General features: G+C 42.3%; 1 protein-coding gene and 1 pseudogene across 5 annotated transcripts in view; both read left to right on the forward strand.

Annotated features, from left to right (window-relative positions):
- The window catches only part of TAFA4 (TAFA chemokine like family member 4), a 175,248-nt gene that overhangs the window by 78,236 nt on the left and 73,998 nt on the right, over positions 1-23,014 (forward strand). The gene's annotated exons all lie outside the window — the stretch shown is intronic.
- Positions 20,820-21,515, forward strand: LOC118529779 (large ribosomal subunit protein uL1 pseudogene; annotated as a pseudogene).

The raw sequence follows: 23,014 nt of genomic DNA on the forward strand, positions 1-23,014 counted from the left end.
CTCCAGGATCAAAATTACCTGGAAACGAAAGCTGGTTTCTTCCAGATTAGCTGTGTGACCTTAAGCAGATGACTTAACCTCTCTGAACACTAGTTTCCTCAGTTGAGAAAGCAATTGTGTGTACCTTGTAAAGTTGCAGTGAGGATTCCATTTGCATCTGTGTGGATGTGTGTCCATTAAACACGGACACACTCAAACATACCCATACTACTTACAATAGTGCCTCCTTCATGCTAACCCATTAAATATTTTTATATACGATTTGGTTGAAAAAGAAAATGTAATTGGTAAATAAAAGAGAAAGGCACGAAGTAATATTTTTGCTTCACACAGGTGTTCCTTAAAATGGCGGGTACACTAGGTTGATAGTATTATTAACTTCACTATAACATAATTACAAAAAGGATACTATGAAAGCTGATGGGCAGGATCCTGTTCTTGATACCCTTCTAAGCACTGAGACTTGAGGGGATGGTACATATATGAAGGATGACAAGCATTTCCACGAAGCAGTATCTCAAATGAGTGAGCCTTGTTCCTCATACGGGAATCTGATGGCTTTATGCGAGAGAAGTTAGAGATAATGCCCCACTGATGGATAGGGTGAGCAGGACCCGACCGTCCACAGTGGGGAGGGAAAGCAGGATCACTCTCGTTGGAGGCAGCGTCTTGTGGTGGTGTGTGGTGTTTGATAAGCTGATGGAGAATCAGGAATCCGATTTAAATTACTGAGTGATGGAGTGAGAGGGAGATAAATTGGTCTGCTCTAGTCCTCACATCCTCTCTTGACTAGAGTGAGAGCTTAATATATTGTATTTCTTCAGATAATACAGCTTTTTCCTATCTCTCTCCCTTTAAAAACAATAATGTTGGGGGGCGCCTGGGTGGCTCAGTTGGTTAAGCGACTGCCTTCGGCTCAGGTCATGATCCTGGAGTCCCGGGATCGAGTCCCGCATCGGGCTCCCTGCTTGGCAGGGAGTCTGCTTCTCCCTCTGACCCTCCCCCCTCTCATGCTCTCTGTCTCTCATTCTCTCTCTCTCTCAAATAAATGGATAAAATCTTTAAAAAAACAAACAAACAAACAAAAAAAAAACAATAATGTTGGCTTCCAGAGCTGTTTGGTGCTAAAACCAAATGCTATTTCTGTGTAGTTTTTGTCTCTGGAGCTGTGACACTGAAGGAAAATTAAGAACATTTTACTATATTATGTGTGTGTGTGTGTGTGTGTATATATTTGTAAATAAGTCTTTATGCATTTGTATTTCACTGTACTTCTACATAACTTATTTTTAGGTAACAATAAACTAGTAGAGCAATCATAGTATGTAAAACCCATTTTTAATTTCAATGATTTGAAATCATTTTGGTGGCAATTAAGAACATTATCCGGGAGTGAAAGGTTGACATCCATGGTTTCTCGTTAGCTAATATCTAATATTATTTCCTGTTTATCCTCTTTTCAAATTAGTTCCATACCTTAGGGTACAGGCATTGTTTTTCCATCCTTGCGACACTCCATGGATGCTTGATGTGCTGACAAAGTGACAGGCCGTGATGCTCCTTTATTAAGAGGGACTTTGTCTTTTAGATGTACTGTATTATTTAGATGTACTGTATTATTTAGTGGTTGTGCCACCAGCATATCTTTGAGTTTTCAGAAGTGGCTGTGTGGCAACATTTTGACAGTTTGTGTGAATTGGAAGAAATCACCGAATGCCCCTGTGACAGGGATGCTCATTGCCACACTTTGAACATGGAGCAGGTGCACAGAAGATGATAATAAGAATGCTCTGGGAATTTAAGTTTAATTCAAGAAGAATGCTATTTACATGATGATGAGTTTAGTTGATAGAAATGATTATTACGATATTAGTAACAGGCACTGAGCCACATCATCTGCCTTATGCATGTCCTGTTTGATTTCCTCCCCGATCCTGGAGGTCTGTGTTGTTATCCCTACACATTTGCACTGAGGCTCAGACCCATTCAGTGACCTGAGGTCTAATTGGTATTTATTTATCCGTATGAATGCTGAAAACCATATTTTGGGTTGAGTGCCTTTTCCAGAACTGATGAGTCCTAGAAGTAAAAATGGCCCCATAATACCTGTTTTCCAGCTCAGGATTCCTGCCTGAGTACTACTCATAGGAGTCAATTTAAAAATCATGTGACGGTTACTGCTACATATGGAACCTATGAAGTCTGTTAACCCAAGAGGCTGCTTAGTGGGTTGAAAATCTAGGTCAAGAAAAGTTTCCATAGGACTCTGGAAGAATGTTCTAAGTGGGAATAGTCAGACAAGTTAGGTGTGTTTGGGAACGTACTGATCTTCAGAGAGGGACATTGTGTAAGGGAACATAGCGGCCAATTCCTTTGTGCAGCATTATTCATGGACTCTCAGAATGATCTTCTATTTTTTGACTAAATAAGATACAAATAATACAGCAATGTTATTTTGAAACTTTCAGAAAGATAAAGTTGCCTTAGACCTTCCAGTCCTCTTTGCGCATGTGCCCCTATCCAATTTTGTCCTCAGAAACAAAGCTCTGCGAATCCTGGCTCCTAAGAATTCCACGATCTGTGTTATAATTTTTATTCTGCTGTGAGTGTGAGACCAAGGGTTAGGATTGTAGGTTAATGAGAGTGATGTCGTGTGTATTCTGATAGTTAGAAGTTAAATGTAGAGATTTTGTGTTGAAAAGTTACGACTGATTCTTGCAGAACTTTGTAGGACGTTTTGTGTTCTTTCGAGGCTGTGTTCCAGGCGTTTGAGGTTGTTGGAAAGTGGACTTCTGTGGAGGTAAAATTGTTCACTTTTCTTTAAAAGGTGGTTAGGAGAGGAAACACACAAACCAAAACCCCAGCAAAAAAAAAAAGCAAAAACCAGAGAGAACATATTAGAAGATACTCGGTAGGGCGCCTGCGTGGCTCACTGGGTTGAGCGTCGGGACTCTTGATTTTGGCTCAGGTCATGATCTCAGGGAAGTGAGATTGAGCCTTGCATTGGGCTCCATGCTCAGTGTGGAGTCTGCTGGAGATTCTTGCTCTCCCTCTGCCCCCCGCCCCCACATCGTGTCCCCCCCCCCCCCGCCAATTGCTTCCACGTGCATATGTGCTTTCTTTCTGTCTCTCAAAAAAAAAAGGATACTTGGTGATTTTTTTTTTTTTTTTAAGCTCAAATGAGAAGCAAAGATCATTCAATCACTAAGGCTTTAATCATGTATCTTTTCCTTGCTCCAAATAAGCTGGGTGAGAGTCTAAGAATTGCAGGACTTGGTGTCTGCCCACAAGGAGCTCAGAGGAGCAATGGGCGAATGTGTAACATTTTGACGATTAGTGAAGATGTATATGATTCTAGTATATTCTCCACACAGCACGTTATGTCACTTCCCTGCTTGTAATGCTCTAGTGTCTTCCCATGACCTTAGAATAAAGCCCGTAGTCCTTCCCATGACCTCCAAAGCTCTGTCAGACCCGGGCCCTGATTATATCCCTCACATCATCTCTTGCAGTTGTCCTCCTTACTCCCTTTGTCCCAGCCATGCTGGCCTCCTTCCTGTTCCTCAAAGAACGCTCTCATCTCAGGCTTGTGTTCCCTCTGCCTTGAACCCACTTTCGTGTTCACCCTCCTATTTCATTGAGGACTTGGCTTAAACGCTACCTCTTCAGGTAACCCCTGTCCTGCCATATTACTCTCCTACCCTTTATCCTGCTTTATAATTCTTTATGGAAATCATAATTATCTGACAACCTAGTATATTTTTATTTATTTATTTATTTATTTATTTATTTATTTATTTATTTATTTTCTCTCAATGAAGGAGTGCTCACAATGACATCCCCTGAATAGCACCTGGTACGTAGTAGGTGCTCAGTAAATAGTTGTTAAATCAGTGAATGAGATCTAAAATATGAAGCTGTCACTGTACCCTATTTATTTCCATATTCCCTGAGCCCAGAAATACACTTAGCAATAGTAGTAGAAGTAAAAGCTAACATTTATTGAGGCTTGCTACACTCCAGGCACTGTTGCATGTCATACTACTAGATCTGTTTGTACAGCTAGGGAAACTGAGGCACAGGAATTGAGCAACTAGCCCAAAGTCATGCAAGTAGTAAGTAGAGGATCCAGAATGACTCAGCCCTGGGCATTTTTCCATCCTTTAACCGCCTTGCTGTACTGTCTTTGCCAACAGTAGGCATTCAATAAATATTTATTGCATTGAAATGAATAATTAATAAAGGGCCATATCATGGAAAACAGATGGCAAGAGACTAGAGGAAAATATAGAGGAGTGCTGATTGCATTGTATAAATTAGAAGTAGGGTAGGAATTAGCAAAGCGAGTGACCTAGGAAAGGTAGAGGTCATGGCCTGATCTCACCTCACAGGAGAGATGGGACTTACCCAGATTTTAAGAACAAATTTCTTCTAGTAGGCAGAGAGGAGGAAAGGTGGGCATTCCAGGGAAAATTAATAATAAATGATAAATCATGCATTTAAAATATTACTTAAAATAAACTTGAAGTTAATAGAAGGAAGATGAATGTTACAGAGTCACACTTTCTTGTATTAAAAACACAATTGGGGTTGCCTGTGTGGCTCATCAGTTAAGTATCTGCCTTCAGCTCAGGTCATGATCCCAGGGTCCTGGGATCAAGCTCCTGCATCAGGCTCCACGCTCAGTGGGGAGTCGGCTTTGAGGATTCTCTTCCTCTTCCCCCTCTATGTGCATGTGCTTTCTCACTCTCTCTCTCTCCCTTTCTATTTGAGAGAGAGCGGGAGAGAGAGTGAGCACAATATTGGGGGAAGGGCAGAGGGAGAGGGAGAAGCAGACTCCTGGCTGAGCAGGGAACCTGACAGAGTGGGAGTGGGGTTGGGGGGTGGCTGGATCCTAGGACTCTGAGTCATGACCTGAGCTGAAGGCAGACACTTAACCGACTGAGCCCCATAAATAAATAAATCTTCAAAAAAAAAAAAAAAAAACCCACACAACTGATTCATATCTATTAACACTTGAAGATTTAGTTTTACAACACTAGCAGGGGAAAAATGTTTTTTCCCCCCTTAGTTCTGTAGTAGGTAATAATAATTAAGGCTAATAGATATGTAAACATTGTGACACTCCAACTTTATGTCCATTTGACATTATAAATTAAAGTATAATTTACTTAGAAATCACATAGCTTTGTACATTATTACCATGTTCTTGCAAAAGATTCAAGTGAATCACAACTGAACTTTCACATTTCTGGTTTAAGAACCCTCAGTTTTCCTTTGAAGGGAGAAGAGTTTATTAAGAAGGAATTATTTCAGAACACTGTAGGGGAAACACGTAGGGTTTTTAGATCCAAAAGGATTATCTAGTCTGATCATGAATATGAGATGAGGGAGGTTTTTTTCCCCCCACCCAGAGCTCACATGATCTGAGGGCTCAGTCTTGCTAGTTACCTTTCTTTTTGGTAGATGATGATGATACATTGAGGAAGATGTGATAATGTTTGGAAACTTGGTTAGTGAATTTCAATGACTAAGGATTCAGGCTTAGTGAATCTGAAAAGAAATTGATCCTGAGTGCCTACTGACTTTTAGGCTGAGCTGAAGCTTAGCCAATTCAATTCAATTCAAACCTTGTGATTGGAGTTTTGGGAGGCCCCCTATTCAGGTCTGACCTGGTTGAGAGAGAGCTGCAGAGTCAGGCAAGTGGAGATGAGCACATTGCCTTGGGCACTGGAAGATTTGTTGGAGAATGTGCTTTTGGGTCTGCAACCAAACTCACAAGTGCAGTTAGTGAGATGCCTGGTTCTTCCTAATACTATCTGGCTTGAAACAGTCCCCTCCCTGTAAAGGAGCCCTTCTTGGTCTCCCTGTTTCTGTCTTGGCCTTACTCAGTCTTGAGACTTAGGAGGCAGTGTTGATTCATCATTTCTTCTCCTGTTTCTCACTCATCGTGTGCTAAGACCTCAAGTAGGGATTCTCAAAGAGTGGTCTGTGGCCACTTGCATCAGAATCACCAGGAAGCTATTAGAACACACATTCCTGGGCTCCCACTCAGATGTACTGAGATAGAATCTCTTGGTCTGAGCCTAGGAATCTGAATTTTTAAGAAGGTCATTCTGAGGCGTGCTGAAATTTACTCACCCCAGTCCCATAAGTTTGACCTTAATCTTACTCTTGAAACTATCTCTATTTCTGCTGCCACCATCCCAGGGTCCAGTCCCATTTATCTCTCCCCCAGGTTGCTTTCCCCTCTAGGCTTGCTACTACACCGTATCAGTAAGTTTTAAAATTAGATAACCCAATTTCTTGCCTTCCCTTAAGTGTTTAGTGTGAGTGCACTGTACTTATTTGAAGGTATAGGAGTCTTTAGTGATCAGATGGAATTTGAAGAGGAGGGTGTAGATCCTGGTGGTTTTACAGTGAAAGAGGCAATTTTTCAGTGCTATGGGAAATGGCAACCAGCAAGCCAGACACCCTCTAGAAAGACTGACGAGTGGGGAGGGGATGCAATAGAGGAACCTGTTGAGGGACGGCCAAGAAGCTGGTCAATAGTGGATCGTTTGGGAGAGAAGATGTTGAGTGAGACAATGTGAATGAAAGTTGGGTTTTTTTTTTTAAATTTTTTTTTTAAGATTTTATTTATTTGTGAGAGAGAGAATGAGAGACAGCATGAGAGGGAGGAGGATCAGAGGGAGAAGCAGACTCCCTGCTGAGCAGGGAGCCTGATATGGGACTCGATCCTAGGACTCCAGGATCATGACCTGAGCCGAAGGCAGTTGCTTAACCAACTGAGCCACCCAGGCGCCTGAAAGTTGGGGTTTTGAGGAAGGACTGGTGATTAGTTGATGCTTGTAACAGAGGACTCCAAGACTTAATGACTTAATACATTTTATTATGTCATGACTGCAGATCAGCAATCAGGCACACTTGGTTAGGGCACGGTTCTCCACATGGATCGGGTTGCTTGGTGGTATTCGGATGACATCTGGGCTAGCGCGAAAGATTTAAGGTAGCTTCACTCATGTTTCCCCCACTTGGGTGGGCTGGGAGCCTGAACTCAGCTGTGTCTCTTTGCATGTAGTTTCAGTGTCTCTCCATGTACTTCTTAATACCATCTCAGGGCTCGAGACTAAGCTTTCCAAAAGCCAGGGAGTAGAAGTTGTCAGTCTCTTGAGGCCTGGGCCCAGAAATTGGCACAGGGTAATTCCTGAATATTCTAGTATTGGTCACATGGCACATTCATTTTCCAAGGGAAGGGACACAGACTCCATCTCTCTCTCTCAGAGAAATGTCAAAGCATTTGTGGCTATCTGTAACATGTCACAACGAGTTACCATCACATTTTAGATCAATCGATTGACCAAAAAGAATTTAAGAAATCTGAGAAGAAGGAAATATGGATTTTTAAGTGAAACTCCTACTAGAATGGCTAAATAAAGATAAATAATGGAAAAACTATATTGCATTATACTCATCAGTAGTTTTTATTGCTCCTTTTCCCTGGAAGGATCGCCAATGCTAGAGGTAAGAAATCCGTTTAAGGGACAACTTCTGGAGGAGTGTTCTTACTTTTTCTCCTTGGCAAACTTCCAGGGAATCAAGTTGGTTTTTGTTAGGTGAGCTAATGAAATAGAAAGGAGACGGTCTGCCACACCGCACACGCTATGAACTGGGCATGTTCTCACCCTAAGACAGTCTTGCCTGAGGAAGTGGTACAGGAGCTAGGACCTCTGTTTTGGGATAGGGAGTGGTGTAGTGCAGGCTTCACTGCCTCTGCAGGTGGCAGTAGAAATTACTGCCCGAGGCGTTGGCACTGGATGTGGAAGATGTTAAAAGGGACCATTGAGGGGATGAGGAAGTAACAGTTAAATAGGCCTGCCCATTTTTTTTTTTTAAGATTTTATTTATTTGAGAGAGAGCGAGAGCGAGTGCCAATGGTGGGGAAGGGTGGTGGAGGAGCTGAGGGAGAAGGACAAGCAGACTCAACGCTGAGTGCAGAGCTCCATGTGGGGCATGACACAGGGCTCGATCTCACGACCCTGAGACCAGGACCTGAGCTGAAATCGAGAGTTGGAGGCTCAACCAACTGAGCCACCTAGATGTGTCCCCCTGCCCCCTTTTTTGTTTTTAAAGATTTATTTATTTATTTTGGAGAGAGAACATGAGAACCCAAGCAGGGGGCGGGGCAGAGGGAGAGAATCTTCAAGCAGACTCCATGCTGAGCCGGCGCCCACGACCCATGAGATGATGACTCGACCTGACACCAAGGGTTGGACACTCAACTGACTGGGCCACCCAGGTGCCCCAGACCTCCCCACTCTTCCCTTTAAGGGTTCATGGAACCATTGCCACCAAGGTGAGTTGACCAACTATGGTCCGTGGAAAGGCCAAACAGCAGGATGAAAACACCAAGACATGTTCTACCTTATTGATTGAAGATGCCTGTTTCCTGGGGAAGAACCACATAGGTCACAGGAAACTACAGTTATATTTCATGCCTAAAGGACTAAAATGTATGAGTGGAGACCATGATTTTTATTTGCTGATAGATGACCAAGAGCAGAGAGAGGATACTGTGTGATTCATTTTCTCTCATGTCACATCTGGCTTTGGAGTCCTGTGTAGGGTAGGGTCTCAGAAAATGCTGGCCAGATTAATTTTTTTTTTTTAAGATTTTATTTATTTATTTGACAGAGAGACACAGCGAGAGAGAGAACACAAGCAGGGGGAGTGCGAGAGGGAGAAGCAGGCTTCCCACGTAGCAGGGAGCCCGATGCGGGGCTCCATCCCAGGACCCTGGGATCATGACCTGAGCCGAAGGTAGACGCTTAATGACTGAGCCACCCAGGCGCCCCTGGGCAGATTAATTTTGCGTGTGTTGCACTTACATATGGGGAAGGTAGATATCCCGGGGTGTTGCAGGCGGTGTTGTGTGGCAGTTAATGGCCTAGACACTGGAGCCAGACTTTCTTCAAATTTTGGTTTTGCCGCTGAATAGCTGTGGAAACTCAGATTTGTTACTTAATGTAGTGTGTCTCAGTTTCCTGAACTATAAAATGGGGCTAATAATAACGTCCACCTTTTCGTGTAGATGTGGAGATGAAATGTCATCGCATGTAAAGTGGACATAGTGCTATAAAAGAGATAGCTATTAGCAGCAGCAGTATTTAAGTTTTCTAGAGAAGTCGCTAGCATTAGTTCTGGACACAAAGTAGGGACTTGGAAATATTTGGTGAGTGAATTTTTTTTTTTTTTAAGATTTTATTTATTTATTTGACAGAGAGAGACAGTGAGAGAGGGAACATAGCAGGGGGAGTGGGAGAGGGAGAAGCAGGCTTCCCGCCAAGCAGAGAGCCCAATGCGGGGCTCGATCCCAGGACCCTGGGATCATGACCTGAGCCGAAGGCAGACGCTTAACGACTGAGCCACCCAGGCGCCCCTGGTGAGTGAATTCTGTGTGTGTTTCACTTAACCTCTGGAGGACGAGTTCAAAGCAGGAACTGCATACAGTGGTGGTAAATGTTTCTAAAACATGTTACGTATCTGGGAAATTAACGTGGATTTTATGACCCAGTGATTTCATACTTTATTGTGCTCAAATCTCCTAATGGGGAATTGGTGGCCTTTTGAGAAGCTCAGTTCCTCTCACACCATCCACTAGATCAATTGGAGGTGACAGTGTATGAATTGTGTAGAGAGATAGTGATAGTGATTGTGATTTAGCTCAGGGGCTGGTGGCCGTGAGCTGTCAGGGAAGAAAGGCAAGAACAATGCCTCAACTTTTGCATCAACATGGATGGAACTGGAGGAGATTATGCTAAGTGAAATAAGTCAAGCAGAGAAAGTCCATTATCATATGGTTTCACTTATTTGTGGAACATAAGGAATAGCATGGAGGACATTAGCAGAAGGAAGGGAAAAATGAAGGAGGGGAAATGAGAGGGGGAGATGAACCATGAGAGACTATGGACTCTGAGAAACAAACTGAGGGTTCTAGAGGGGAGGGGGGTGGGGAGGATGGGTTAGCCTGGTGATGGGTATTAAGGAGGGCACGTACTGCATGGAGCACTGGGTGTTATAGGAAAACAATGAATCATGGATCACTACATCAAAAACTAATGATGTACTGTATGGTGACTAACCTAATAAAATAAAAAAAACAAAAACAAAAACGAACAATGCCAGGCGATTGTGGGACTGCAGAGACTTAATGCAAATTAAAAGGTGTGTGTGTGTGTGCGTGTGTGTGTGTGTATTCTTTAAGAGCACCTTCTATTTGGGCTTATAAAGGAAGCCTTTAGAGTTTTGTACTTAATTCAGTGTTATTGTCTTGACAGCAGGGGTGGGGAATGTGAGACAGGGCAAGTCCAGGATTAGAAAGCAAATTCACTTGGTCCAGTATTTTAGGAACTAATAGTACCTAAAGCAAGAGTGGCTGATAGTTGGTCAGTCTAACCGTGGTCGGGGCAGTAAGCCCAGGGAAGGCTTTGGTAGGCATGTTGGCTCCCAGAGGCAAACCACAAAAGGCTTCTTCTCGTGCAGGAAGAGCGTTTGCTGCTAAACTGTGGAACTCTAATTTTTCCATGTGGGGAAGGGCTAGGGCTCTTTTTGTTTCCCCTTCTCCATCACCATATAGGTTGTGTCAGTGTCATCAACCAGTTTCTTAGTAATGAATGAAACAGAGTATAACAGTTTTATTTTGAAAAGCCACGTGTGTTATATCTCTTGAGCATTTCTTGGAGAGACTACTTACCTAGGCTCACAAATTGCCTATCTCAAACCAGTAAAGTGGTGAGAATGATTTCTGGCCACAGAGTTCACTGATGCAGCCCATGTTTGCCACGGGGTCCTTCTGTCTCGCAATCTCTATCTTTTCTTGAGACTTTAACTTGAGGGAACAAAGCATCTCTTTGGAGAAAAGACAGTGTTCTACCTGGAAACAAAAGAAGGTGAATGGGAGAGTCTAACAAAGCTGTTTCTCCCTCAAGCTTTCTGCCAGTAGTATATTCAGTCTGTGTGCACAACTTTTTTTTTTTCCTTTAAAAAAAAGATTTATTTATCCATCTGAGGTGGGGAGGGGCAGAGGGAGAGGGAGAAAGAGTTTTTTTTTTTTTTTTTACTTATATCGCAGTGTTTTTTAAAATTTTTTTATTGTTATGTTAATCACCATACATTACATCATTAGTTTTTGATGTAGTGTTCCATGATTCATTGTTTGTGCATAACACCCAGTGCTCCATGCAGAACGTGCCCTCTTTTTTTTTTTTTTTTTTTAAGATTTTATTTATTTGCGAGAGAGAGAATGAGAGACAGCATGAGAGGGAGGAAGGTCAGAGGGAGAAGCAGACTCCCTGCTGAGCAGGGAGCCCGATGTGGGACTCGATCCCGGGACTCCAGGATCATGACCTGAGCTGAAGGCAGTCGCTTAACCAGCTGAGCCACCCAGGCGCCCAGAACGTGCCCTCTTTAATACCCATCACCAGGCTAACCCATCCTCCCACCCACCTCCCCTCTAGAACCCCCAGTTTGTTTTTCAGAGTCCATCGTCTCTCATGGTTCGTCTCCCCCTCCAATTTCCCACCCTTCATTCTTCCCCTCCTGCTATCATCTTTTTTTTTTCTTCTTAACATATATTGCATTATTTGCTTCAGAGGTACAGATCTGTGATTCAACAGTCTTGCATAATTCACAGCGCTCACCATAGCACATACCCTCCCCAATGTCTATCACCCAGCCACCCCATCCCTCCCACCCCACCCCCAACTCCAGCAACCCTCAGTTTGTTTCTTGAGATTAAGAATTCCTCATCAGTGAGGTCATATGATACATGTCTTTCTCTGATTGACTTATTTCGCTCAGCATAACACCCTCCAGTTCCATCCATGTCGTTGCAAATGGCAAGATCTCATTCCTTTTGATGGCTGCATAATATTCTATTGTATATATATACACCACATCTTCTTTATCCATTCATCTGTCGATGGACATCTTGGCTCTTTCCACAGTTTGGCTATTGTGGACATTGCTGCTATAAACATCGGGGTGCACATACCCCTTCGGATCCCTACATTTGTATCTTTGGGGTAAATACCCAGTAGTTCAATTGCTGGGTCGTATGGTAGCTCTATTTTCAACTTTTTGAGGAATCTCCATACTGTTTTCCAGAGTGGTTGCACCAGCTTGCATTCCCACCAACAGTGTAGGAGGGTTCCCCTTTCTCCACATCCCCACCAACATTTGTTGTTTCCTGACTTGTTAATTTTAGCCATTCTGACTGGTGTGAGGTGGTATCTCATTGAGGTTTTGATTTGGATTTCCCTGATGCCAAGCAATGTTGAGTACTTTTTCATGTGTCTGTTGGCCATTTGGATGTCTTCTTTGGAAAAATGTCTGTTCATGTCTTCTGCCCATTTGATTGGATCATTTGTTCTTTGGGTGTTGAGTTTGAGGAGTTCTTTATAGATTTTGGATACTAGCCCTTTATCTGATATGTCATTTGCAAATATCTTCTCCCATTCTGTCGGTTGTCTTTTGGTTTTGTTGACTGTTTCTTTTGCTGTGCAAAAGCTTTTTATCTTGATGAAGTCCCAATAGTTCATTTTTGCCCCTGCTTCCCTTGCCTTTGGTGATGTTTCTAGGAAGAAGTTGCTGTGGCTGAGGTCGAAGAGGTTGCTGCCTGTGTTCTCCTTTAGGATTTTGATGGACTCCTGCCTCACATTTAGGTCTTTCAACCATTTGGAGTCTATTTGTGTGTGTGGTGTAAGGAAATGGTCCAGTTTCATTCTTCTGCATGTGGCTGTCCAATTTTCCCAACACCATTTGTTGAAGAGACTATCTTTTTTCCATTGGACATTCTTTCCTGCTTTGTCAAAGATTAGTTGACCATAGAGTTGAGGGTCCATTTCTGGGCTCTCTATTCTGTTCCATTGATCTATGTGTCTGTTTTTGTGCCAGTACCATACTGTCTTGATGATGACAGCTTTGTAATAGAGCTGGAAGTCTGGAATTGTGATGCCGCCATCTTTGCTTTTCTTTTTCAACATTCGTCTGGCTATTCGGGGTCTTTTCTGGTTCCATACAAATTTTAGGATTATTTGTTCCATTTCTTTGAAAAAAGTGGATGGTATTTTGGTGGGGATTGCATGGAATGTGTAGATTGCTCTAGGTAGCATTGACATCTTCACAATATTTGTTCTTCCAATCCATGAGCCTGGAATGTTTTTCCATTTCTTTGTGTCTTCCTCAATTTCTTTCATGAGTATTTTATAGTTTTCTAAGTACAGATCCTTTGCCTCTTTGGTTAGATTTATGCCTAGGTATCTTATGGTTTTGGGTGCAATTGTAAATGGGATCGACTCCTTAATTTCTCTTCCTTCTGTCTTGTTGTTGGTGTATGGGAATGACACTGATTTCTGTGCATTGATTTTATATCCTGCCACTTGACTGAATTGCTGTATGAGTTCTAGCAGTTTTGGGGTGGAGTCTTTGGGGTTTTCCACATAAAGTATCATATCATCTGCAAACAGTGAGAGTTTGACTTCTTCTTTGCTGATTCAGATACCTTTTATTTCTTTTTGTTGTCTGATTGCTGTGGCTAGGACTTCTAATACTATGTTGGATAGCAGTGGTGAGAGTGGACATCCCTGCCGCGTTCCTGACCTTAGGGGGAAAGCTCTCAGTTTTTCCCCATTGAGAATGATATTCGCTGTGGGTTTTTCATAGATGGCTTTTATGATATTGAGGTATGTACCCTCTATGCCTATACTCTGAAGAGTTTTGATCAAGAAAGGATGCTGTACTTTGTCAAATGCTTTTTCTGCATCTATTGAGAGGATCATATGATTCTTGTTCTTTCTTTTGTTAATATGTTGTATCACGTTGATTGATTTGCGGATGTTGAACCAACCTTGCAGCCCAGGGATAAATCCCACTTGGTCATGGTGAATAATCCTTTTAATTACTGTTGGATCCTATTGGCTAGTATTTTGGTGAGAATTTTTGCATCCATGTTCATCAAGGATATTGGTCTGTACTTCTCCTTTCTGATGGGGTCTTTGTCTGGTTTTGGGATCAAGGTAATGGTGGCCTCATAAAATGAGTTTGGAAGTTTTCCTTCCATTTCTATTTTTTGGAACAGTTTTAGAAGAATAGGTATTAATTCTTCTTTAAATGTTTGGTAGAATTCCCCTGGGAAGCCATCTGGCCCTGGGCTTTTGTGTTTTGGGAGATTTTTGATGACTGCTTCAATGTCCTTAGTGGTTATAGGTCTGTTCAGGTTTTCTATTTCTTCCTGGTTCAGTTTTGGTAGTTGATACATCTCTAGGAATGCATCCATTTCTTCCAGGTTATCTAATTTGCTGGCATAGAGTTGCTCATAATATGTTCTTAAAATTGTTTGTATTTCTTTGGTGTTGGTTGTGATCTCTCCTCTTTCATTCATGATTTTGTTGATTTGGGTCATTTCTCTTTTCTTTTTGATAAGTCTGGCCAGGGGTTTATCCATCTTGTTAATTCTTTCAAAGAACCAGCTCCTAGTTTCGTTGATCTGTTCTACTGTTCTTTTGGTTTCTATTTCATTGATTTCTGCTCTGATCTTTATTACTTCTCATCTCCTGCTGAATTTAGGCTTTATTTGCTGTTCTTTCTCCAGCTCCTTTAGGTGTAGGGTTAGGTTGTGTACTTGAGACCTTTCTTGTTCCTCGAGAAAGGCTTGTATTGCCCTATACTTTCCTCTTGGGACTGCCTTTGCTGCATCCCAAAGATTTTGAACAGTTGTGATTTTTTTTTTTTTTAAAGATTTTATTTATTTATTTGAGAGAGAGAGAATGAGAGAGAGCACATGAGAGGAGGGAGGGTCAGAGGGAGAAGCAGACTCCCTGCCAAGCAGGGAGCCCGATGCGGGACTCGATCCAGGGACTCCAGGATCATGACCTGAGCCGAAGGCAGTCGCTTAACCAACTGAGCCACCCAGGCGCCCCAACAGTTGTGTTTTCATTTTCATTGGTTTCCATGAATTTTTTTAATTCTTCTTTAATTTCCTGGTTGACCCATTCATTCTTTAGTAGGATGCTCTTTAGCCTCCATGTATTTGAGTTGTTTCCGACTTTCCTCTTGTGATTGAGTTTTAGTTTCAAAGCATTGTGGTCTGAAAATAGGCAGGGAATGATCCCAATCTTTTGGTACCGGTTGAGACCTGATTTATGACCTAGGATGTGATCTATTCTGGAGAATGTTCCATGGGCACTAGAGAAGAATGTGTATTCCGTTGCTTTGGGATGGAATGTTCTGAATATGTCTGTGAAGTCCATTTGGTCCAGTGTGTCATTTAAAGTCTTTATTTCCTTGTTGATCTTTTGCTTAGATGATCTGTCCATTTCAGTGAGGGGGGTGTTAAAGTCCCCCACTATTATTGTATTGTTGTCAGTGTGTTTCTTTGCTTTTGTTATTAATTGCCTTATATAATTGGCTGCTCCCATGTTAGGGGCATAGATATTTACAATTGTTAGATCTTCTTGTTGGATAGACCCTTTAAGTAGGATATAGTGTCCTTCCTCATCTCTTATTACAGTCTTTGGTTTAAAATCTAATTTGTCTGATATAAGGATTGCCACCCCAGCTTTCTTTTGGTGTCCATTAGCATGGTAAATGGTTTTTCACCCCCTCACTTTCAATCTGGGGGTGTCTTTGGGTCTAAAATGAGTCTCTTGCAGATAGCATATCGATGGGTCTTGATAGCCTGTGTCTTTTGATTGGGGCATTTAGCCCATTTACATTCAGGGTAACTATTGAAAGATAGGAGTTTAGTGCCATTGTATTGCCTGTAAGGTGACTGTTACTGTATATTGTCTGTGTTCCTTTCTGGTCTATGTTGCTTTTAGGCTCTCTCTTTGCTTAGAGGAGCCCTTTCAAGATTTCTTGTAGGGCTGGTTTCGTGTTTGCAAATTCCTTTAGTTTTTGTTTGTCCTGGAAGCTTTTTATCTCTCCTTCTATTTTCAATGACAGCCTAGCTGGTTATAGTATTCTTGGCTGCATATTTTTCTCATTTAGTGCTCTGAATATATCCTGCCAGTCCTTTCTGGCCTGCCAGGTATCTGTGGATAGGTCTGTTGTCAATCTAATGTTTCTACCATTGTAGGTTACATATCTCTTCTCCTGAGCTGCTTTGAGGATTTTCTCTTTGTCTCTGAGACTCATAAGTTATACTATTAGATGTTGGGGTGTTGACCTATTTTTATTGATTTTGAGGGGGGTTCTCTGTGCTTCCTGGATTTTGATGCCTGTTTCCTTCCCCAAATTAGGGAAGTTCTCTGCTATAATTTGCTCCAGTATACCTTCTGCCCCTCTCTCTCTTTCTTCTTCTGGGATCCCAATTATTCTAATGTTGTTTCATCTTATGGTATCGCTTATCTCTCGAATTCTGCCCTCGTGATCCAGTAGTTGTTTATCTCTCTTTTTCTCAGCTTCTTTATTTTCCATCATTTGGTCTTCTATATCGCTAATTCTTTCTTCTGCCTCATTTATCCTAGCAGTTAGAGCCCCCATTTTTGATATCACCTCAGTATTAGCCTTTTTGATTTCGACTTGGTTAGATTTTAGTTCTTTTACTTCTCCAGAAAGGGTTTCTCTAATAACTTCCATGCTTTTTTCAAGCCCAGCTAGTATCTTTAAAGTGATGATTCTGAACTCTAGATCTGACATCGTACTAATGTCCGTATTGAGTAGGTCCCTGGCAGTTGGTACTACCTCTTGTTGTTTTTGTTGAGGTGATTTTTTCCATCTTTTCATTTTGTCCAGAGGAGAATAGATTAATGAGAGAACAAAAAGCTAGCAGGGTAACAACATCCCCAGAAAATATACTCTAAACAAATCAGAAAAGACCTGAAGCACTGGGAAAAGAAAGGGAAAGAGAGAAAAAAGAAAAAGAAAAAAAAAAAAAAGAAAAAGAAAAAGATAAAGATAAAAACAAAGAAAAACAGAACAAATCAAAGAAAAAAACAGAATATGATCAAATATGATCAGGCTGGTATATAGATCAGTGCGACACACTAGATTTTGGGTGTATTTTGGTCTGTTAGAAGAAAGTGCCTCCCAAAATTTTAAAGAAAGGAAAACTTATATATGTACAAAAATAAGGGTTGATATGATGAAGGGATGGAATATGACTGTAAAGATGGAAATTATAAAAAATTTTATAAAAGGAATTGATAAGTTGTTTGAAAAAAGAAAGAAGAGGATTTAAAAAAAAAAAAAGGGGAGAGAATGTGATCAGGCAGGGCAGTAGAAAAAACCATACACTAGAGATTTAGGGTATATTTTGATCTGTTAGAAGAAACTATCTCAAAATTTTAAAGAGAGAACAATTTACATATATATGCCAAAAATACAGATAAGTACTATGAAGGGATAGAATATGACTCTAAAAATGAAAAATAAAAATGTTTTTTAAAAAAGGGATTGATAAGATGTTCGTTGAGAAAGGGAAAAAGAAAAATTCAAAAAAAGAAAAAAAAAAGACATTTAAAAAAAAATTAACTTTGAAAGCCTACAGAATCATCTTAAAAAAGCCATGGATTCTATGTGCAGTATTCCCCTAGCTCTGGAGTTCTGCCGTTCTCATTGATCGGTAAACTTGGGCTTGTCTGGCTGTTATCGCTGATCTTCTGGGGGAGGGGCCTGTTGCCGTGGTTCCAAAATGTCTGCTGGAGTCGGAATTGCCCCGTCCTTGCCTGGTCTGGGCTAAGTAATCTGCTCGGGTTTGCTCTCAGGAGCTTTTGTTCCCTGCAAGCTTTCCCTACAGCTTTGGAGGTGGAGAGTGAAAATGAGGGCCTCCCAATCTCCGTCTCGGAGGAGCTGAGAACTCGGGGCCCCGCTCCTCAGTGAGCCCCCGAGAAAAGCCGTCAGTCACTCCCGTCTCCCCGGTCTCCGACCGCACTGCGTGCTCACCCGGCCTGTGACCAAGCGTTTCTATCTCTGGCATCCGACCCCGTGTGGAGTCTCTAAACCCAGCAGATCCCTGTGGTGCGCTCCTGTGCCTCTCCTCCCGGGGGAAGAAGGGGAGTCTCCCTGGATCTGCCGCTTGTTGGGTCCCTGCTGGAGGAGCAGTGGCCCGACTGTGCCGTGGATCACGGTTTATGGCAACCCCGAGCTGAGAGCCCGCGCCTGGGCTCCATCTCTGCAGCCAGCTTCCCTGTTCCGATACCTGGCAGCTCTGCCGCACTCAGGCACCCCCGGTCTTTCTGTGACCCCGAGGGTCCCGAGACCACGCTGTCCTGCGAGGGTTCCACCCCCCGCTTAGCCACTGGAGTGACATCCCACAGCGGAGCCGACTTCTAAAAGTTCCGATTTTGTGCTCCGGGGCTCTATCACTTGCCGGTATTGGCCGATGGAGGCCCCTCCCCCGCCGTCTATCCTCCTGAATATCGCCTCAGATTCACTTCTCTGCACGTCCTACCTTCCAGAAAGTGGTCGCTTTTCTGTTCAGAGAGTTGTTGCTATTCTTTTCTTTGATCTCCTGTTGAGTTTGTAGGTGTTCAGAATGGTTTGATCCCTATCCAGCTGAATTCCTGAGACCAGACGAAATCCAGGTCTCCTAGTCCTCCACCATCTTTCTGTGTGCACAACTTTTTTTCATGGTGGACCCATCAGGGGTCATGCCCATTGTCCTTACATCTCAGCCCAGTGCCTCTGTGACTTTAGCTGATGGTCTCTCTGACCTCTGCCACTTCTAGCCAGTTGACAGAGTTGGTGTCCTTTAATTTTCCCCCTTTACTGTAACTCTCCAAAGACCAGGCACTCCTTTGCAACAAACTTCTAAAGTGAGGATCAGCTGATCTCAAAATTAATGCTTCTAATGGATTAACGTGAGGTTGGAAAGCAGAGTGGCAGGCCATAAGTCAGGGAAAGAAGGAATTCAAATGATTTTTTAAGAGGCAGGGAGCATTTCTCAATATGAAAAGGTTGTGAATTGCATCTGAGTGTTAATGAAGCTTGAGTTGGTGCTGACTTTTTCAGGACCTCTGTGAAATATTTGCATGTATATCATGTAGTAAAACTTTCACTTCTGTCTTGACTATTAATATTTGTGCCCGAAGCCCTTTTTATTGTGAATTATTTGTTTGTTTTGGATGTTGTTTTCCTGTGTTCTCATGTGGTGTTCACATTATTCCCCATAATGATATTTTTTTTCTTTCTCAAAGCCCATGTTTTATTTATTTTTGTTTTTAAAATTCCAGTAAAACTAACCAGTAAAATTAACTTGACCAGGCCTTGGTGTATCTGTGATCCTGCTGTATCCGTATCCCTATTTCATTCAGATTTCTGCTTAAATATCACCTTTCTTGGCCACCCTCTGTTAAAAGTCTTCTTCTGCTGTCACTTTTTATCCCCTTACTATTTTTTTTTTAAACATTTTATTTATTTGACAGAGCACAAGCAGAGGGAGAGAGAGGGAGAAGCAGGCTCCCTGCTGAGCAAGGAGCCCGATGTGGGACTTGATCCCAGGACCCTGGGATCATGACCTGGGCCGAAGGCAGCCGCTTAACTGATTGAGCCACCCAGGCGTCCCTCCTTATTATTTTTCTACATAGAACTGACTTGCTATCTACATTTTAATCCATTAATTTGTTGATCATATGTGTCCTTTTGCTGGAGGATGGTCTCCTAGAGGGCAGGGTCTCCTGTCTGTTTTATTCACTACCGTAGCTCCATCACCTGGAGCAGGGATGTACAAGATACAACCCACAGGCCAAATCTGGCCCATAGCTGGTTTTTGTATTGCAGGAGAAGCAAGAATGATTTTTACATTTTAAAGGGTTAAAAAAGGGGTAAAAAAAACCCTGAAGTAAAAATATGTGGCCCACAAAGCCTCAAATATTTCCTATATGGTTCTTTAGAGAAAACCTCTGCCAACCCCTGACCTAGAGCAGGACCTCGCTATGGAGCGGGCCCTGGATGGATATTTGTGCTAGGAGTGAATGTTATGTGGGTCCCTCAGTGTTGGACTCCCAATCTACCTAGAATGATGGCTTAACAAACCTCTGGTGTTCAGTAAAGTTCCTTGAATAAGGTCATGAACATATGAAAATGGATTCTTGTCACTGAAAACAATAATGGTGGTGAAGTAGTAGCTGAGAGGTAAGGCATTTAACCCCTGGACAGCCATGGAGTCATTACTTTGCAATAAACTACTGCTGACCAATGTTCTGGTGCTGTTTTCAGTATTTAAAAGAAAAATGATGGGGTGCCTGGGTGGCTCAGTTGGTTAAGCGTCTGCCTTTGGTTCAGGTAGTGATCCCAGGGTCTTGGGATTGTGCCCCGCAGTGGGCTCCCTGATCAGTGGAGAGTCTGCTTCTCCCTCTCCCTGTCCCACTCCCCCTGCTTGTGCTCTCTCTCTCTCTGTCAAATATATAAATAAAATCTTTAAAAAAAATAAAAGAAAAATGTTAGTAACAATGGGCATGAATGAAGCTTTTGATTTTTGGCCCAACTCTACATGATATAAAAGCATACTCTTCAGTGTTTCCCAAGTGATGTTCCAGGATCACTTATGTCTGAATATCTTCAGGGGGTATTAGTTTAAAAAATTTGGATTGTTTGACCCCACCTCAGACTCATTAAATCAGAATCACTAGAGGGAAGCCTAAGGAGTTTCTATTTCCAACAAGCTGTATATGTGATTCTGATGTTCATTAAGGTATAAAATCATTGTTCTGAATCCAGCTATTGGCTAGAATGGTAGGAAGGGGAAGGTTGATATTGACCCAATCATTTTAGAGCAAGAATGCATCTGTCTCTTTTCCGGTTACTGTGGCACAAAGAACCATGAGCAGCAAAGTCTCCCATGACACCCTGTACAAGGTGGTGCGGGAAGTCCTGCATGGGAACCAGCACAAGCCCTGGAAGTTTTTGGAAATGGTGGAGCTGCAGATCAGCCTGAAGAACTATGACCCTCAGAAGGACAAACGCTTCTCGGGCACCGTCAGGCTTAAGTCCACTCCCCACCCCAAGTTCTCTGTGTGTGTTCTGGGGGATCAGCAGCACTGTGATGAGGCCAAGGCAGTGGATATTCCCGACATGGACATTGAGGCGCTGAAGAAACTCAACAAGAGTAAGAAATTAGTCAAGAAGCTGGTCAAGAAGTATGATGCCTTTTTGGCTTCAGAATCTCTGATCAAGCAGATCCCACGAATCCTGGGCCCAGGCCTGAATAAGACTGGCAAGTTCCCTTCCTTGCTGACCCACAATGAGAACATGGTGGCCAAAGTGGATGAAGTGAAGTCCACCATCAAATTCCAGATGAAGAAGGTGCGGTGTCTGGCAGTGGCTGTTGGCCATGTGAAGATGACAGATGACGAGCTTGTGTACAACATCCACTTAGCAGTCAAATTCCTGGTGTCCTTGCTCAAGAAGAATTGGCAGAATGTCTGGACTTTATACATCAAGAGCACCATGGGCAAGCCCCAGCGCCTGTACTAAGGCACAGTTCAATAAATCCTAGTGCTACTCTTAAAAAAAAAAAAAAAAAAGAAAATGCATCTGTCATGGCTACACTCTATGGCCCTGTTTCCCAGCCTTCCATGTCAAAGGATTCACACTTGGGGATCTTGCTAAAATGTGCATTGACTCAGGTCTGGAGTGGGGCCTCAGATTCTGCTTTTCAAACCCACTGCTGGGTGATGCTGTTGGTCCCTGTTCTTGGATCATTTGGCATAACGCCAGGATTACAGCAGGAGTTGGCAAGTTTTTTCTCTAAAGGGTCAGAGAGCGAAAGTATGAGGCTTTGTGGGTCAAACAGCCTGTGACAACTGCTCAAATCTGCTGTTGGAGCATGAAAGCAGCTATAGATTATATACAAATGTCTGTCTTGATACAACTTTGTTTACAAAAACAGATGGCCAGTTGGTTTTAGCCTGAGGGCCATAATTTTCCAGTCCTGGGTTAGAGAGTCATACCAATTATTATCACTGTTCTTTAGAAATATTCAGCACCTTCCATATGACAGGTGATTTGCTAGGTGCTTTCCTTCATCCTTTGTATCCTGGTATAATACACAAAACTAAAGATCTGGAAAGTTAATGAAGGAACTTCCTCAAGGATGCAAGGCAACCAGTTGGCATTGTCCAGACTTGAACCCTGACCTCTGGATTCCAAACTCCATGTTTTTTTCTACTATACAAAGTGGGTTCCACACCAGCAATGAATCTCGCTTTGGAAATAACTTTTCTTTTTGAAGGGCAACTAGAATGTAAACTCCATGAGGGCAGGAATTCTTTTGTTCTGTGGTTTCTCTATCCTTACTACCTAGGAGAGTACCTGGAGCATAGTAGGTGCTCAATAAACATTTGTTGAATGAATGGTTAGTTTATGATTTGCCACTTCTAATGTTAGTGTTTTGTAGAAAGTGATTTTAAAGGTAAAGTAATTCAACCAATGATACAGTATAAGTCCTAGAAGCCAGATGTTGGTACATATAGGCTCCTTGGTACTCAAGATTCTTGGTACTCGGGCTGCTTCATATGCAGCAGTTCATTTACATTTGATAGGTACCATTTGCAGGGACCTACATTGTTCCCTGTGGCTTAAATAGTTAGGACCCCCTTTGAATTTTGATCCTTCAATTCCTTCTCAGTATTGTGTTTTGACAAACCACTCTGGTGGATGGAGGAATCAGGATTATTTCTGGGGCAAGAGATTCAAGATAAAAGCACCATTTTCTTGTGATGGGGAGTTCCTACAAAACACAGTCAACAGTGCGTTCTTATGCCAACAGTCAGAAGAGATAAGGGGCCCGACAGAGGGTAATACACCCTTTTCTTCTTTCTTCTCTGTAGTTGCTCATTTTAGAATACTTAATAAGATTTTAAAAATGAAATTTGCAGACCTTGCTGGAATGGTTTTTTTTGTTTGTTTTTTTTTGGGGGGTAACAATATTGCATATTAGAAAACACTCTATAATTTGCAAGGGGTTCTTCTGACACAAAGGGAAGGGAAATTTTGTAGGTGTGTTTGAAGAATC

The sequence above is a fragment of the Halichoerus grypus genome, chromosome 1 (genome assembly GCF_964656455.1).
Source record: "Halichoerus grypus chromosome 1, mHalGry1.hap1.1, whole genome shotgun sequence".
Classification (NCBI taxonomy): domain Eukaryota; kingdom Metazoa; phylum Chordata; class Mammalia; order Carnivora; family Phocidae; genus Halichoerus; species Halichoerus grypus.